This window comes from Marmota monax, unplaced genomic scaffold, assembly GCF_021218885.2.
Source record: "Marmota monax isolate L192 unplaced genomic scaffold, Marmota_monax_Labrador192_F-V1.1 WCK01_AAM20220418_F8-fsc00067, whole genome shotgun sequence".
In the NCBI taxonomy this organism is placed as follows: Eukaryota; Metazoa; Chordata; class Mammalia; order Rodentia; family Sciuridae; genus Marmota; species Marmota monax.
The window spans coordinates 2,939,132-2,956,188 of record NW_026695065.1 but is presented as its reverse complement, the minus strand read 5'-3'; positions in this window follow the sequence as shown (position 1 = coordinate 2,956,188).

The window sequence follows — 17,057 nt, the reverse complement described above, 5'->3', positions numbered from 1 at the left end:
CTGTGTGGGGGTGTGACTGACCACTGACCTGAAAACCAATCACTGACACTGACCTTGGAATGCTGCCCCCCTCGACCTTCAGTGGATGGAATGTTCCCCTGAATTTTTTGTTCCCCAATAAAAGCTCACTCCCTGGCGTGTTTCTCTCTCTCTTGCTGGCCTCTTGTGTAAACCTCACTAACGCATCAGGTGGCTAGACACAGGAGCTGGGAGGAGCCGTCTCTGAGCTGGGAAGAAAGGTAAGTTGAGAGTCATGTTTCTTTAATTTGAACTCACTAGTTAATTTCTATGTTTTGAACCTCTATTATGAAGCTAGCATGCTGGTCACATGGCTGACTCTACTACTGGTGTCCCTTGTGTTTTTGTGAGATACCTTTTTAAATGCATTTTCCCCTGGAGATAGAAAATATACAATAAAAGAAAACTGATACCAACACAAATGAATGTAAGGTCAAGTGTTATACATTGAAATAAAGAACATGCTTTTAGGATTGTGACTAAGGAATGCTGAAACATAACATAAAATATAAAAATCTGTATTTGAATATTTCAAGAAAAAGGTTCTCTGTCCCTCATATATGTTTTGAAAATTGTGATCATGTTTCGATGAGGAATGTCACCCTTAAATCTTTTCCTTCTAATAGTATTTCCAGTTGTGTCGGCCTTTTCAAAGCAATTTTCTATAACTAAGGGCATTTTCTCAAAATTAACATGTGGAAAATAGAGCGTGATTAGGGGAGGATGTACTTTTCTTCCTAGCTGAACTTTAAGCACATTTTCCATATTTCTAGCATTATTCTACTCATCTCATCAGGAAGAAATAGTCCATTTTATTCTCTCATCATTTGGACCAGACGGCCTGTCCTTATGAATAAATAGCTACCTATGTGGCATGATGTGAAAAATACTGACATGCTTCTTAGTTTGTTAATATCTTCCTTGTGTATGCTGCTGATAATCTTGACAAGTCCTTTTTGCCATTCCTATTTTAATTTTGAGGAAACATTATAATGTTTGTTAGCTTCACTATCTTTATATGTATAATGAAAATAATAATAGGAATTATTCTGAGTTTTAAGTGAGATTAATGTATAGAATGCTTAGGCAGAGCAGATATGATGCTATGGCTCAAATGTGTGCTCTTCAATATTCAGGTGTTGCCAATGTGACAGTATTAAGAATGGGACCTTTATAAGGTGTTTAAGTCAAGAGGGCCCTTCCCTTGTGAATGGAATTAAAAACTCTTATAAAAGAGGATTTAGTAGGCATTATGACTGTTAGATTTTCTGCCTTACATTTTTATGCATAAGATGACAAAAACTGTGCAAAAACGGCATTCCACCCCTCCAGAGGATGTAGCAGTAACGTTCCATCTTGGAAACACTGAGCAGTCCTGACCCTACACCCAAACCTACTAGTACCTTGATCTTGGACTTTTCAGCCTCCAGACCTGTGATACATTTCTGCTTTTAAAAATTACCTAGGTTTAGGCATTCTTTTATAATAACATAAATGGACTATGGAAGATAATAATAATAGCTATTATATAAATATATACATATATTTTACATAAATTTTATATATAATTGCAAATGTATTACTAATAGTCAACAATTGTTAGGATAATTTCCATTTATTTTTATGGAAGACATTAATACTACTCACAATTATTTTTCATTACTCTTTCTGGGGACAATGGAAAATTGTACTGCCCTTTCTCTTTGAAAATTGTTGTATATATGAGACTTGTCTTGAGCAGGCATTTGTTACTTTTGAGTGAGTTGTTTTCTGGTTTCTTTGCATACCCTTTGATTATATTTATTATATTTTAATATATTATATTCATTATAGTATTATAATTTTTGATTGAAAATTTGTTTTTTGGAAAAAACAAGCAGAAGCCTTGTGTCTGGTATGTCATCCACTAATTAACTGGTTGATTATGAAACTTAAAACCAGTCTAATAGGAAAATTAATGTGCCTTCAGGCTTTTTTTTTCCAGGGATTTTTATTTGACTTGCGTATGACTTATTTTTATTTATTTTTTTGTCATACCCCCAACACCATTGACACTTTTAAATGTCTTCATTTAAAGAGTTTTACCACAGCTTCTCTTCAGGGCTTTGATGATTTAGTGTACTTCTTTTTCCAGAATATTTGGGCCCAGTTTTTGCCATCTTATGCATAAAAATATAATTTTTCTAGCTGACCATACAGATCTGTTGCACTTATGTAGCTCTTAACAATCAGCGCTACCCAATTTGTACCTTACCTAAGATCTTAGATTTGCTGCTTCTCCACACCTGAGCTCATTATTAAATAAAATGTAGGTCATTTCTTCAGTCTGCTCCCAGACAGGTTGGAACATTGAACATAATGTCTGACCTGCCCTCTAGTTAAGTTTGGCAGTAACTGAGAACTGATCTGGAAACTTTTCTAGACCAAGAACATATTGTATGAAGGAGGGGTAGGACAAGGAAGAACAAAATTACCATAAAATTTCCTACCATATATCCTTTTCTTTCCTTTTTTAATTTGTTCCATTTAGTTACACATAACAACATAATGCATTTGACTCATTGTATACACATGGAGCACAACTTTTCATTTCTTTGGTTGTATGCCATGCAGAGTCATGCCATTCATGCAGTCAAATATGTACACAGGGTAATAATTACAGTCCCATTCCACCATCCTTCCCACCCCTATTTTTCACACTGTCTCCTCCTCTTCCCTTGCCCTCCCCACCCCATTATGGATCATTATCCACAAATCAGAGAAAACATTTGGCTCTTGGTTTAGGGGCTTGGCTCATTTCACTTAGCATGATATTCTCCAACTCCATCCAAATGCCATAATTTACCATGTATTCTTTTCTTGACTAGACATTTGAGTGGTTGATACAGTCCTTTAATTATTTTTCAGAGCATCTATAAAGTTAATCTAGCCAGTCCTTTTTTTTTCTTGGCAAAACAAAGGTCTAAAGCTCTCTAATTCTCAATTTTACTTGAGTGTTTTTTAAATTGTTTATCTTTACTGTACGTATCTGCTTTGTGATTTGCAGTGTATGCTATTTTCTATTGAACAGGGAAAGACCATGCACAAAGGCCTATGACTTACTCTAGATGTATTTTTCCAATAGTGTCAATAGTCGATTAAATAATGTTGTAAATATGAGTTATAAACTAGGTTAAAAATCCCCTTAATTCTGTTATGTAAGCCGTATTTTTGTATTATTATTTTTCTTTATTCAAGACAATAAGTAATGCCTTGAACCTTGATCTGATCTGTTTATAAGCAAATTTAGAAAAAAGTTAACTTGATTTCCCTCACTCTCAATCCTTTCTGGTCACCTAGTAACCATTAATTTCTTTGATACATCCTCTTACACTGTGCATTTGATGTTCTTTTTAATGTTGCCATTAATCTCAACTCTTTTTTTTTTGGGGGGGGGGGTGGACTGGGGATTGAACTCAGTGGCACTTGGACACTGAGCCACATCCCAAACCCTATTTTGTATTTTATTTAGAGACAGGGTCTCACTGAGCTGCTTTTGCTGAGGCTTATTTATGAACTCATGATCCTACTGCCCCAGCCTCCTGAGCTGTTGGGATTACAGGCATGTGCCACGGTGCCTGGATAATCTCAATTCTTGAATTTTCTTCTCAAACTTGCTTCTGCCTGTAATGGAGAAAAAACTATAAATATTGCTACTAGGCAACAGTAGTAGAACAGTACATCCAAATGGTTCAAGCTGGAAGCCATAGATAAAAATGGAGGCTGGTATGATGGAACATGCCTGTAATCCCAGTAGTTTGGGAGGCTGATGCGGATGATCTCAGGTTCAAAGACAACTTTAGCAATTTAGCAAGTCCCTATACAACTTAGCAAGACCCTTTCTCAAAATAAAAAAATAAAAACTAAAAAGGCTGGGTATGTGGCTCTGTGGTTAAATACCCTTGGATTCAATACCTGATTGAAAAAAAAAAAGAATTTAGGGGAATCTTTCTCACCTGGCAAACTGAGCTCCCTGCTTTCTTGTCACTTCTTTAAATGGGTCATTCACCCCCAAATTTTAAGAATCTACATTATATTTACTTCTAGATTTTTTACTCTCTGTCTCCCCAAACTCTTCATTCCTCTCTCACATGCACATTAGAAGGAAGACTGCCTTCCTGAAATCATTGTATCCTCCTGGCCTAGCATATGTAGGATCTGTATGTTAAAGTCTTTGAAAATGTTTCTAGTTTTGCTAGTGTATTGATTTTTGCTGAACACTGATTTGGTGTACTGATTTGTGAAGAACCAAGGTCTGCACCAGAATGGGTTTTCCCCAGGTTGCTAGGAACCATACGTTATTGTATTCCCAGCACTGAACTCATGATAAGCTTGGCATAAACTGGACATGTGATTTATACAAATTCCAGGATGCTTTCTTTCTGCCAGTATAAACAAGCGACCTGTGTGACAGACTATTAATGAGCATGGGGCAAACAACAAGGCATTAGGCTATCTGTCGGGTAAAAGGAGTACCCCATGAAAGGCACACTTTAAACTCCACATCCAGCTCCTTTTCGTTTTGCATTATGCTGGAGTTGCTAGCTACTCCAGCAATGGAACTTCAATTAAGCTGAGGGCTCTTAAAGCATCCTTCCAGTTTTTTCATATCACGAATGGCAATGTTTCCAGATACTCATGCCAAAAATTTTAGAGTAAATCTTGACTCCTATTTCTCACACTCCTCACTTATTAATAGTCGTTCAAAACAGAGCTAAATATTGTCAGTTTTTGTCAAATGTTTATTCATTTCTTCTTCATCTACAAGTTCTTTTATGTGACAGTTTATCCCAATAAGACAGAAACCATTATTGACTCTATGAACTTCTTTAGCAAGTGAACATTTCTTTATGGAATTAAGAATTATTTCTATTACTATTATTCTCCATCACATACTTTAATAAGAAATTTGTCCCCTTTTTGGAGACTTGAAGTATTATTTCATTTCATATTATCTCACTTTCACAAATATTGGAAAAATATATTTTATAACCAAAAAGGATTTAAATGTTGCAAACCACAAATTTTTACATTATATTTAAGTATTAACAAAATAAATTCCTGAAAGTCTATAAAACGAAGTAATCTTCGGTATTTCAAGATATTGTAACTATTTTGTTCATAAAAATAAAAGGTGTATTTATTTTTATGCACATGAATAAAGTCACTAATACACTTCAATTGAGCAAATACAATTAGTATTTTACTGGTGCACAGAGGTTTGAAAATAAGTAATGCAGCTTAATAGCTTGAATTTCTTTGTGACAAATAATTTGCATCTAGTATTCCGCAAAATAGTAAGGAAAAATTGTGGGAACAAACACTTGTAAGCAATGTTGGTATTACTTCCAGGAAGAGGAATTGTAGAGTGATTGTAGCTATTTCCCTGCTAAGATGTGAGTGACTGAGATAAATGATTACAAGGAATTAGTAAACTTTGAAGCACAGTTGTAGTAGTAGTTTTAATTTTGACTTTTAGCAAATATGGTAATAGTTAATAATATCTGTTAAACAGACATTCTTAATTAAAAATTAAATCAAGAGCTGCTATGCCCTAGGCAGAAGTAAAAGAGTATGGAATTGATAGCTCAGGTTTTAGAGACCAACCATCTAAATTCAAATTAGACATAGTAACTAATATAATTTTTATTTTCTAGATAAATGCTTAGAATGCTTAGTTTAAGAGGACTTTCGAAGACCATATTGGGAGTAGCACAGCAATACTTTCCACCTAGGGCTTTTTGACATAGAACTTAGACATTAAAACCAGTATTTGATTTTCCAAATGTGCTATATACTTTCATATCTCCACACTCTTATTGGTATTATTTATTGGTGTTATTCCAGATAAAATACCTGTAAAGCTCTTCCCCAGGCTTCTATTCTGGGAGAATTCCTAATCTTCCTGAAGAGCCTAAACTTATAATAATAGCTAAGCTTCTTTAAATTCACTCCATATGCCAAGTAACATTTTAATTTACACATAACGAATATGTTAACTAGTTCTTCTTTTATCTGGTCTTTGCTTTGTTCTATTACTGCCATAATATGGTTTTAAAACTTTCAAATTTAATTGCATTAGTCAGAGTTCTTCAGAGAAACAGAACCACACAAATGAGCACAGACTGATGATTTTTTCCAAATGAAACACCAACAAACACCAAAATCAAGATATCAGCTTCTTTCATACCCTACACCTCACCTGTCATCTGTCTTACTTCAAGGTAATAATTCTGGATTGTATAGCTAAAGTAATTAGTATTTAATACTGTGAATTGAACCCAGAACATTTAAGCACTAAATCACATCCCAAGCACTTTATATTTTAGATTTTGAGACAGGGTCTCAATAAATTGCTTGGGGCCTTGCTAAGGTGCTGGGTCAAGCCTCAAACTTTCTATCCTCCTGTCTCAGCCTCCCAAGTCACTGGGGTTACAGGCCTGTGCCACTGCACCGGGCCCCAAATTATTTTTGCATGTAAAAATATATAATTAGCATTATATACTAGAGTTTCTTTGGTGCCTGACTTTTTACATTTAATACTATATTTGTGAGAATCTTCCACGATATGTTTATGTGTGTATGAATTCCTATTTCATACCTGGATATTAATCCATTGTGTGGACAAATTCCAATATATTTTTCTGATCTATTGTTTATGAATATTTGTACCCCTCATCTTATATCTATTAAAAATGGTTCTACTTTGATCATCTTTTTTACATCTCTTTTATGTACATGTATCTTTGCTACAATAGCATTTTTATTAAATATTATGATATTCTATTATTTATCACCAAATTTTATTATATTAGTACATTACATGTATCTCTTTACCCTGCAAGGTTTCCAAGCTACTGTCACTGTGTTTGGATTGTAGGTAAATTCAACAAATATTTATATAATGAATGAAAGGACGATCAATTGCTTGATAATTTTTACTAATTTTTCCAGGAAAAAAAGGTAATTAATAACAACATTTGAAATCTGCAAACTATTTGTAATAAAACAAGTTATCTTATAAAAGCAACTATCAGAAACCTTACCAATTATGTTTTTCTTATATTAAAATTGTTGTCTTTTTCTAATTTAATGTTAAAATAGTAACAATGATCTCATGGAGAATAAAGATGCAGGAAAAATGGTGAATGTCTGTGTGTCTTACTTTTTTAAACTTATAACAGTAATTCCTCTCTCAATTCTTCTGTCAGCAGATAGTAATTATTGAGCTCATTTATGGTTTATATGTGAAAATGGTAGAATGATTATTTGTATAGCATCTTAAGAGTTTTTTGTTTAAATAAAGGCTTGAATTATTTGCTTTAATTTCCTCATATAATTGTATGAATAATTCTTTGTTGTCCATTTATATCATCCATGTTAGTTTTCAACATCCTTCTTTAACATGATGAAATTACTATTATTTGACTACTTGCAGAAAAGTTTTGGAGCTCAAAGTAGGTACTATAGAAAAATTATTTTTTTCTCCCAACATTTTCAAAGATTAGTGAGAATAATTTATTTCTTGAAATATTGGATCATTAAAATGGATAAATATATTGATGCTTTTTAAAGATAAAACCTAAAACAATAATTATTCATGGTACTATCAATTAATATAGCTGTTTCTGGTGATTGACTATAAAAAGTATAACTTTATTTTACAAAACCAAAAAGCTGAGAAGAGTTATAATTAAATTCTACATATCTATACCAACTAAGTGTAGACATTTTCACAGCATGATGGAGTAATGAAACCTGGGAACATTATGATGACAAAAGAAAAACAAGGTAAGTTAAAAAAATAGTTATAGTGTCTGGGCTTTGTATTTTTGGTGAAAACTACAAAAAGAACACATAGAATAATTTAAATGAACGTTTAGACAGCTATAGTAGTGATAGAGTTAAAACTTTTTTTTAGGGAAACTTCCTCTCTCTTGGCTTAATTTTACAAATCTTCATATTATTCAAAAATCACTGAAAAATTTATGAGAACATAAAGGTTAGATGATTGAGAGACTCTTTAGAATAAACAAACTATTCTATGAAATGTGTGCTATACTTATACAGTATTTTTTTAAATAAAAGACTTGAGAAAAATACCTAGATACGTGGATATTCCATGCCATATGAAAACCATGATTTAAAATATCTATAGAATTGTGCTTAAATATTTACTTCTTTGTATATGTTTTATCAGGTTTTGCCTCAATTTTCTCTTATAGACATAGTCACAAATAACATTTCAGAATCTATTTTGTTTATTTTGTTTTGCTTTGAATTTTAACAAGTAAGTGAGGATGTTTTCATATTGTACATGTTGCAAAGTGTGTAATGCTGCCAGTTGTATCAAGTTAGACAGATATCGTTCTGCCTGTTGAAATCAGATGAAGGGATTTGATATAAAATGTTTACCTCATGTGTCAGACCAGAACAGAATAGCATATTATAATTCTGAATCTGGTTGAATTCGCTCATCCTCTGCTTTATGAAACTTGGCTGGAAACAGTAAATAATGCTAGATTTCAGATCTGTCTTGCTGTTTCTGAATTTGGAATAAGTAACTGAATGTGATGGTAGCAATATTGTATGTCCATATGACAAACATAAATTTAAATTTTCTCCACAATACTTCCTAGAAATACTTTTGGTGCATTCAATAGAATTTCAAGTGATGCTTATGAATTCATACACCTTTTCTGCCTGAGGAGAGAGATAAATTGATTAATTTGCATATTTATTAAATATATCTTACTAAGATGCACACATCTGAGATATTTCATCTCATTTACAGGGACACTTTAGTTGTACCAAGTCATTAAATGGAACACATGAAACAAAACCCCACATAAACTGAATATCTAAAACAAAAAATAGAATGTGTAAAGCACATAGACACATCAGATTTAATGAATACAACTAACAACAAATATAAAGCAAACAAACCATAAGGCTTAAAAGAATCTCAGCTATATATTTTAAATTTAGAAATGTTAAAATAAATCTGAGTGCCTTAAATTTTGTAAAATATTAGCCTTAAATATTATCTACAACATATCATTTAAGTTTTCTAGCTTATCTTGAAAAGAAAAGTAGGAACTATATTCTAAATCTTTTTGCAATTTTTAAAGTGGTTATTTCTATTAATAGCATGAATTAAAGATTAAGTTTAATAATCAGTAAGTATTCATTTTTGTATTTCTGTGGCTGCAACATTCACTTTCTGTATTAAAAAGATATATACATAAATACATTTCCATAAAGTATAATTTACCTCATAAATTAGAATAAACACTGAAAGCCCATACTTTCTCCTTCTACATGCAAGAGTAAATTCTTTACATTGTGAGGTGTGAATTAAATCTGGGGATTTATTGACCTAAGTTTTAAGTTTAAATAGTGTCTGTAATGATTCATTAGCGACATTGTCATAGAACAAGAACTCATATTTCATGGATTCAGAGACTAAGACTTTAATAATTTAAATACAGAAGTTCCTTCTTACCTCTGGAGATATGTCCTAACATCTATAGGGGGATTCCTGAAACTACAGATAATACAGAGCTCTATATTAGCACTATATTTTCTCCTTTATGCATGTACTATGATAAACTTTAATTTATAATATAGTCTTCAATAAGAGATTAACAACAACAACAATTAAACCAGAAAATTAGAATAATATAATGTAATAGAAGTTATGAATTGACTATTTCTGGAGTTTTCCATTTAATATTTTTGAGCTTTGGTTGAGCACTGATAACTGAAACTATGGAAAGTAAAACTGTGCTTAAGAAGGGACTACATTAGGTTATAAAAAAATACTGCCTAAATTAGTTGAATTCTATCTTTCAAAAGACACAATATATGGAAAGGAATTTGATACTTTCTAAGTAGGAAAGATACTTGAACACCAAATAACACAAAACTTGATAGGACCATGTAATTTGTGTTAGTAAACTTTTAAAGTAAAGCCATGTGAAGAAGGAGGTACTTTACAGATTATACATGTTTAAACTAGAATAAGTGCACTGCCCCATATGAATAATCATTTTCTTTCATGGCACCTTTGGCATCATGTTCTGGGTCATTATATGTCTATGTCCTTTTGAACTGCAGAGAATAAAAGTTATTGTTTTCCTAGACTTGGTTTGATTATTTACTTTAATTAATTTCAGGACTTTATTTAGAACTCCAGTTTACTTAGGGGTTAAATTCTAAAATACTATGTCACAGTATATATTTGGGAATTAAAGTTTGCTTGAAAATTATCACTTCTTCTGTCAGAGAATCTAGAGGCCAAACTATTCTTATTTTAAGTGATATCAAATATAGAAATTATAAGTTTTTTTTGTATGAAGACCAGGGTTTGAAAATTATCTCTGCTATATACTAATTGAACAACTATGAGCAGGATAATTAACTTGTTGGAACCACAGATGAAGTATAATAACCTACCTCTCCCTGATATAATTTATTATCATGAGGAACACATAAGACAATATGTGGAAAATGACTACTTCAGAGTCTGACCTATATAAGGAATCTCTCAAATATTATTATTTTCCTGCCAATGTTTAACTAATTTTTCTCCAAAATCTTAAATCTCCTGAAGCATTAGCATCATAATGTAGAATGGCTGACCATTGCAAAAAAAGAGACTGGCTATTTAGATGTGCAGATTATTAGGACCTTTGTTTTTTAAAATTTATTCTTATTAGTTACATGAGAGTAGAATGTATTTTGACATATTATACATATACGGAGTATAACTTCCCATTCTCTTGGATGTACATGATGTGGGGTTACACTGATCATGTATTCATATATGTATATAGGACAGTTATGCCTGATTCATTCTACTATCTTTCCTATTCCCATTTCCCCTCCCTTCCCTTTGTTCCCCTTTGTCTAATCCAAAATACTTCTATTCTTCCCTACCTCCTGCCTTATTGTGAATTAGCATCTGCTTATCAGAGAGAACACCTGGGATTTGTTTTTTGGGGATTGGCTTTTTTCACTTAGCATGATATCCTTCAGATCTGTCCATTTACTAACAAATGCCTTAATTTCATTTCTTTTTATGGCTGAATAACATTCCATTGTGTAAATATACCATATTTTCTTTGTTCATTCATCCATTGAAGGGAACCTAGACTGGTTCCATAGATTAACTATTGTGAATTGAGCTGCTATAAACACGGATGTGGCTGTGTCACTGAAGTGTGCTGAGTTTCAGTGCTTTGGGTATAGACCAAGGAGTTGAATAACTGGGTCAAATTGTGGTTCAATTCCAGATTTTCTGAGGAATCTCCATACTGCTTTCCAGAGTGGTTGCATCAATTTGCAGTCCCACCACCAATGTATGAGAGTACCTTTTTCCCCACATCCTCACCAACACTTATTGTTAGTTGCATTCTTGATAATTGCCATTCTGACTGGAGTGAGATGAATCTGAGTGTAGTTTTAATTTGCATTTCTCTAACTGCTAGAGATGTTAAACAAATTTTCATATATTTGTTGATTGATTATATTTCTTCTTCTGTGAGGTGCCTGTTCAGTTCCTTTGTCAATTTATTAATTGTGTTATTTGTTTTTCCTATGTTAAGATTTTTTTTTTTAGTTCTTTATATATCCTGGAGATTAAGGCTCTATCTGAGTTGTTGGTGGCAAAGAATTTTTCACATTCTATAGGTTCTGTCTTTACATTCTTGTTTCCTTTGTTGTGAAGAAGCTTTTTAGTTTGATTCCACCCCATTTGTTGATACTTGGTTTTACTTCTTGTGCTTTAGGAGTCTTGTTAAGTAAGACAATTCCTAAGCCAACATGCTGTAGATTTGGGCCTACTTTTTCTTCTACTAGGTGCAAGGTCTCTGGTTTGGTACTCAAATTCTTGATCTCCATTGAGTTTAGTTTTGTTCAGGGTGAGAGATAGAGGTTTACTTTAATTTTGCTACATATAGAGTTCCAGTTTTCCCAGCACCATTTGTTAAGGAGGTTATCTTTTCTCCAATGAATGTTTTTAGTGCCTTTGTCTAGTATGAGATAACTGTATTTATATGGGTTTGTCTCAGTGTCTTTTATTCTGTACCATTGGTTTATATGTCTGTTTTGGTGCCAATATCATGCTGGTTTTGTTACTATTGCTCTGTAGTATAATTTAGGTTTGGCATTATTATGCCTTTTGCTTCACTTGTCTTGCTAAGGATTGCTTTGGCTATTCTGGGTCTCTTATTTTTCCAAATGAATTTCATGAATGCTTTTTCTATTTCTATGAAGAATGTCATTGGGATTTTAATATGAATGCAATAAATCTGTATACCACATTAGTAGTATGGCCATTTTGGCCATGTTAATTCTGTTTATCCAAGAACATGGGAGAGCTTTCCATCTCCCAATATTTTCCTAATTTCTCTTTCAGTTGATTCATCACTGTTGTATAGGAACACAATTGATCTATGGGTGTTAATTTTGTATCCTGCTAGTTTGCTGAATTTATTTATGACCCTTCGAGGTTTTCTGTTGGGGGTTTTGGGGTCTTTTAAATATAGAATCATGTCATTGGACAATAGGTATATTTTCAGTTCTTCTTTTCCTAAACATATCCCTTTGATTTCTTTCTTCTATTTAATTGCTCTGGCTAGAGTTTGAAGGATGATATTAAATATAAGTGGTAAAAGAGGGAATTCTTGCCTTGTTCGAGGTTTTAGAAGAAATGCTTTCAATTTTTCTCCATTTAGAATGATGCTGACATTAGGTTTAGCATCTATACTTTTACAATGTTGAGGTATGTTTCTACTATCCTTAGTTTTTCTAGTGTTTTAAACTCAGTGGGTGCTGTGTTTTGTCAAATGCTTTTTTTTTGTATCTATTGAGATAATCATATACTTCTTGTTTTTATGTCCATTGCTGTGATGAATTATGTTTATTGATTTCTGTATGTAGAACCATCTTCCATCCCTTGACTGAGCCCCACGTGATCATAGTGCATTATGTTCTTAATACATTTTGTATGTGATTTGCTAGAATTTTATTAACAATTTTTGCATCTATGTTCATCAGTGATATTCATCAGAAGTTTCCTTTCCTTGATGTGGCTTTGTCTGGTTTTGGTATCAGGATGATACTAACTTCATAGAATAAGTTTGTAATGGTTCCCTCCTTTTTATTTAATGGAATAATTTGAAGAGTATTGGTGTTAATTATTTGAAGGTCTGGTAAACTCAGCTGAGGATCTGTATGGTCTTGGGCTTTTCCTGATTCAATTTGGGTATGTCATATGTCTCTAGAACTTTTTTGATGTCTTCAAGATTTTCTATTTTATAGAGTATATATTTTCAAAGTAATTTCTGATTATTGTGTGTATTTCAGTAATGCCCGTCATATTTCCCTTTCATCATGAATTTTAGTAATTTGAGTTTTCTCTGTCTTTATTAGTGTGGCTAAGATTTTATCCGTTTTATTTATTTTTTCAAAGAGAAAAATTTTTTTGTTGATTTCTTAAATTATTTCTTCTGTTTCAATTTCATTGATTTTGGCTTTTATTTTAATTATTCTTTGTCTTCTATTCTTTTGGTTTTTGTTTGTTCTTCATTTTTCAGATTTTGAGTTGTAATATTATATTATTTGTTTGGTGATTTATTATTATTTTAATGAATGAACTCATTGTAATGCACTTTCCTCTTAGAACTGCCTTCGTAGTGTCCCAGAGCTGGTGATATGTTATGTTGATATTCTCATTTACTTTTCAGTATTTTAAAATTCTATCCCTGATTTCTTCTGCTACAACCAATTCCATTATCAGCATCAACTAAATACTTTGCAAATATCATCTTTAAATCATATAAATCAGGTGTTGTGGAGATTCTTCTTATGTTCCATTCTGGGGCAAACTTCTTCATTTGTGACCTTGTGAAACCTGGAAAATAAAAGCCATCTGCTTTTATCATACAATGATGGGAAAGTCATAAGAAAGATGCTACTAATGCAAAAGGAATATACTTGGAAAAAAAGAGGTTATATATCAACATGTCCAAAATCTACCTGGAAAAATTTCATGAGATTTCAAAGTCTGAGAAACAGTACCTATGACTTGACGTTTAGTTCTCTGGCCTCTTGGGGTGGAGTTTCAATGAGGTACTATCAGTCCCATCTTCTACATCCATATTTCTGCCTTTGGAACGATTTGACCTTCATTCCTTCTGTCTCTACTGATTTTGGTTAATGCCAGCAGTTTTTCTGCTGATACAAAATCCTCAAAAATCTTGTCACTCTTCCCTGGATATCAAAGAGGTCTTCCTCATTAAACACAAGATTTTACAAAGAAACTTCCTGGAAAACATCTGTATAACTTGATGCTTCTGAGATGAGTATTTTTGTCCATAAATCACATGCATAATTTGTTCTGAAATGCTTGTTCTGCTACACTCTTGGGTTAATTTCCAGAACACATTATTTGGTTGAGTTCAGAATTTCCACACAAAGTACTTGTTCTTTTGTACTTTTTGCTGTGCAGTTCCTTCCTAAATTTTTCTCTTTCCTCTCATTCATTTATTATATATGGCAAGGAAATACAAGGGTGCATAATTTACACTTTGGAAATCTCTTCAAATATACAAGTTTATGGTTACAAGTTATGTTTTGCACTCAACAGAGAACATGATTCAGATGAGTTATCTGGCATTTTATAACACAGATCACCTCTTCTCCAGTGTCTAATAACAGGGTCTTCATTTTCATCAAAGAACACCTCAGGAATACCTTGAATTCATATGTCTAGCAACATTCTGTTCATGATTACACATGTATTCACAAAGATGATAGCAACTTTCTCTAAGGCTCTTCTTTCTTATTTCTGAGACCTCATTAACACATCCTACAATAACCTTATTTATATCAACAGTCTCCACAAGTCAATTATTTTATTTATTAACTGTTTCAAACTCATTCCAGCTTCTACTCATTACTCATTACAAAAACCACCTCCAATTCTTTAATTACTTCTTACAGCTGTACTCTGCCTATCATTACCAGGATGTATATTGGTTTCCTAGGATTTCTCTAACAAAGTACAACAAATTGCATGCTTAAAACAATAGAAGTATATTTTTCCACAGTTATGGAGACTCAAAGTCTAATTCAATATCTGCAGGACTGTGCTCCTTCCAAATCCTTTACAGGAGAATCCTTTCATGCCTCTTCCAGCTTTGGGAAGCCCCAGTGTTTCCTGTCTTGTGGAAGCATAAATTTAATCTCTGCCTCTGTTTTTGTATGGCTGTCTGCCTTTGGAATCAGTCCCTGATCCTCTTATAAGGATACCAACCATATAACCTTATCTTAATTAATTACATTTTCAATTACCCTAGTTCCAATTAAGTTCACATTTTGATGTACTGGGATTTAGGACTTCAACATATCTTTTGTGGAGATAACAATTCAACCTATAACAATGGATGATGTGTGAAATGAGTTCTTTTAAAAATGAATGCTATTTCAGTGCTTTGAGTTATCTTCATACCATATATGTATCTTTCTTAATACTTACTACTTTACTTTTCCTGTCTGGCTACATTTAGGAGTTAATAATAGGGCTTCTCAGCATGTATTCTAAAAGTCAGAGAAGATTGAAAAGATTAAAGTTTCTGAGAGTTTTGGATAGTGGAGGTCATAGGAGGATATTTTAGACATCATATAAACTAGCATGTCAGCTCAGAGTACAATATTTTAAGAGGAAGACATGATTTAAGTTTAAGTATTTTTTTTCAAATATTGGCTTTTGAAACATGTGAAGTTTTTCATCCATATTTCCACTTTCATTTTTTTCCTTCAAAAGTTTATGTATTAGTTACCTATTGCTGTGTAACAAATTAGCACAAACTTGGTGGCTTAAGATAGCATCTGTTTTGTAGACAAATATTCTGTAGTTCAGAAATACAACATGACCTGGCTGGGTTCTCTGCTTATAATAAAATCAAAGTGTCATTCAGGCTGAGTCATTGCCTGGTGGTTCTGGGGAAACATCTTTTTTTGAGCTCATTCACATTGTTGGGAGAATGTAGTTCCTTGCAGTTTAGACTGAATTTCCTTACTGGCAGTCAGTCACAGGCTATTTATTCTCTATTAAAGAGGACACCCATATTCTTTCTCAGATGTACCCGCTCCAGCAACAGCATGTTGAATCTTATATTTCACATTTCTGACATCCTCCTTAATGACTAGAATATCATCTGCTTTTAAATCAGGCTCACCTGAATATTCTCCTTATTTCACGATTACCTATGCCAAATTATCTAACCATGGGGGTAAAATGCATTACATTCTTAAAACAGTTAAAAAGTGGAAAATGTGAATATAATCACAATGAAGAAATGATTAAAGTTTAAGGTGATAGATATGTTAATTACCCTGAATTGATCATTAGTCAATATACACATGAATCAAAACATCACATTATACTTCACACACACACACACTATATATATATATATATATATATATATATATATATATATATATATATATATATATATATAATGTCAATAAAATTAATTAGAAATGATCAAATTTACTCTCCTAAGGATTATGGAGTTTGTCTACATCAAAGGGCAGGAAATACTGTGGGCCACCTTAGAATTCTGCTGCCTTTAACTTAACTTTTAATATTTAGTATTATTAATTGTAATAAAAATTTGGAGTGAATAGAGGGAACAGATTCATTGTGTTTGTCTTTCTTTTGTATAACAAAATTTTATTACATTTTAAATAAATATTTGCTACATAAATTAACATATTTCATATATTATGATATTTACTTTATTTGTATATATATTTATGTACTATATAAAATATATCATTATATATACACATTTTAAGAATTTTTTAGTTGTAGGTAAACACAATAGCTTTATTTTATTTATTTTATGTGGTGCTGAGGATTGAACCTAGAGCCTTACATGTGTGAGGCAAGATCTCTACCACTGAGCTACAACCCTAACCCTATA